The 2,699-nt window shown below is 40.4% G+C and overlaps 1 protein-coding gene across 1 annotated transcript in view; it reads left to right on the forward strand.

The window, feature by feature from the left end:
- NLK (nemo-like kinase) overlaps positions 1-2,699 on the forward strand; it is a 65,316-nt gene that overhangs the window by 56,233 nt on the left and 6,384 nt on the right. The window lies entirely within an intron of this gene.

The raw sequence follows: 2,699 nt of genomic DNA on the forward strand, positions 1-2,699 counted from the left end.
CCGTAAGCAGTGGTTTGGACTTCACTGGCAGTCATGTGCTGCCCCACTTCTAAAAGTAAAATGTGCTGGAGTTCATTCCCTCCCTGCTGTGGTCCTTGCATTCTCTGTTATGGAAGAGAGAGATCCAGTATGATGCACCTTACTTGCTAAACGACCTGACCGTTGATTCCATGATAATCAAATCTTACAGCAATTTGGTTTTTACCAATTTCTTCTGCCCTTGCTAGTGCTCTTGTGAGGACTGTTTCTGATCTCTAGCTGTGGACTTGCTTGCAGTTTGCCAAAAAATGCGGTCCCCAAAGGCTGTATATAACCAGATGCTCTTGGAATGACAGACAGGCTGCAGACAAGGGGCATAAGTGTGGCACAAAAAAGTGCATCCTTCATTTGTATTGGATGCAACAGCTTCCATAATTAAGGAATGTAATCATATTTTTCTGCCCCAGTATATGGATGAAACCTGCTTAATCACAGTGCTTGGATGACAGTGCTTTTTTGTGTAGATGGTACTTATTAATTAGAAGAATCATATAAAGTTACCAAATATTACAGCTTCATATTCTATAGACTGCACTTAGAAACTAAGGCTGAGAAGTGCTTAGTGCTGTATTTGGTAGTTCAGGGTTAACTTAGAATGATATCACTGTGGAGGTGTAATTTTTATATATACTGACAAATTTACAGCAACTAAATAACTTATATTCATTTGCTTTGCTAAACAGGTAGAGGCAACAGATGCCTGCCAAATATTAGCATTGCATACCAGTTAAAAGTCTGTGTAGAGGTAATGCAGTTCTGGAAATCCTGTGGATCCATGCAAAGTTTGTCAGTGAATATTGTCCCATAAATATGCTAGCTGGCTTTCAATTGATTTGTTACATTTTAGGCAGAATGTTTGAGACCTTTCTGTCAGCCAGGCTAGTATATTCTCCCCACATCTCAATAGTAATTAATCACACGCGCTAGTGAAGCACTCTGTATAATTCTTCCTGCCTTAATGGCTCTTCCCAACACCTGCACTCACTAGCTAATATGAATGCTATTTGAATTTTCATGGGAAGAATACAAAGGTGTGCGTGTGGGGCTGCACGGGTATGCAATGGTTTATTTCCTTTAAAAAAAAAAAAAAAAAAAGAAGTTTTAGGAGTATTGGGGTTGGAAGTAACATACTCCATAGTAGGAATTTTCTTTGCAGCAGCACCTGGCCTAATATCTATGGGGTTCTTTTTTTCTTTGGTTGGGGGTTTTGGTTTCTTTTTTCAGTAGGTTTGTGGGTTTGCTTTCTTCTAAGTGTGAAAATTGAGACTTCCTTTCCCCCATCTTACTCTCCCCCCCCCTTCACTTCAGAGGAGTAACTGTTCACTTGTTTTGCAACACTTTATTTACTTTGAAGACTAACTGTAGTGCGCTCTACTGCCATTCTTTAAGCTAAGTAGGGATAGGAATAATGTCAATTAAGCAGGAAAATATTTTACTTGATTCTGGAAAATGACATTGTTGTGGCTTTAAAATAAAAATCTTTGAAGCTCATTCCAGAGAGTCTAGGATATAGCTAATGCTTTAAAATGAATGGCATATAACATTAACATTATTGTTGATTAATTTTTTTCATTTTGGGCAACTTCAGGCTGTACTTCTTCCCACGTGTTGGGAATGTGGGGATGGGGGTTGTCTTTGCATTTTGCTACCTTAGTGTTAACATTTAATTCTAGAGTCAAAGGAGACTTTCAGGCTAGAGAGTATGTGCCGTTAAAAGCTGTTAAGTGGCAACTTTATATGTTGAGTAAAATCTGGTTAAAATATGATCTGCTGGTTGAACTGGCAGGGCCGGACGGCGTTGCTGAAACTGGAGAAGCAGTTGTCTTTATAATCCCTGTACCCTGCAGCACGTATCGCTGGGGGATTTGTGCTTGCCTCCGGATCTGTAGCTGTAAGGAAGGTTACGTGCTCATGTTCCCAGGAAGGGCTGGGTGTCCCCAGTCTTTAAAATCTGTCTTTACTAGGGTATTTGTACCACAAGTTTTTTTCACTCTCAACTAAAACTGGAAACTTTCAGAATGGGCAGGCTGTCATGCTTGTGAGTGTGAGCACAATGAGGAAATACAGGAGGAAAATCATCTGCAGAGCTGTTTTTTGTGGGGCTAATCGTGCTGCTGCTGCCAGCTTCTGGGTTGTTCCAGCTTTTTTTAACCATGTGGCTCATGCCCCGAGTACCGCGCTATAAAACGAGGGGGAGCTCACTGAACCCCCCCTTCCCCCCTCCCCCAGTCCTTCAGGCCTTGGTAGTTGGCCTATTTATCTCTATGTAAAATGCTGTATGTCTGAAGGTCATTTTAATTGTACTAGATGTCACCGTCAGTTAGATATGGATCGCCTGGGTAAGGAAAAGCAAAATAATCTGTAATTTGGCAGTGATTGAGATCAGAAAAATGAAATACTGGAAATGATGTGGTTAATCAAACCCCTGAGCAGCTACAGCTTAGAGTGGTGTCTATATAGAAAAATAAGTAAATAAAATACAGGTTTGTCCAGGGATTACATCTGAACTAAGGAAAAAAGCAATCAATTGGATCTCTGTTACAATTGCTGAGTTTTGTACAGTGATTATTGTCTTGTTGGAAAGCATGAGGTAGTGCGTGTCCTTTTCAACAAGAAGTTTGTCCTTGGTAACTATAAAATAACGCGTGCTGTAACGGTGT

The sequence above is a fragment of the Pygoscelis adeliae genome, unplaced genomic scaffold, assembly GCF_000699105.1.
Source record: "Pygoscelis adeliae isolate BGI_AS28 unplaced genomic scaffold, ASM69910v1 Scaffold392, whole genome shotgun sequence".
Lineage (NCBI taxonomy): Eukaryota > Metazoa > Chordata > Aves > Sphenisciformes > Spheniscidae > Pygoscelis > Pygoscelis adeliae.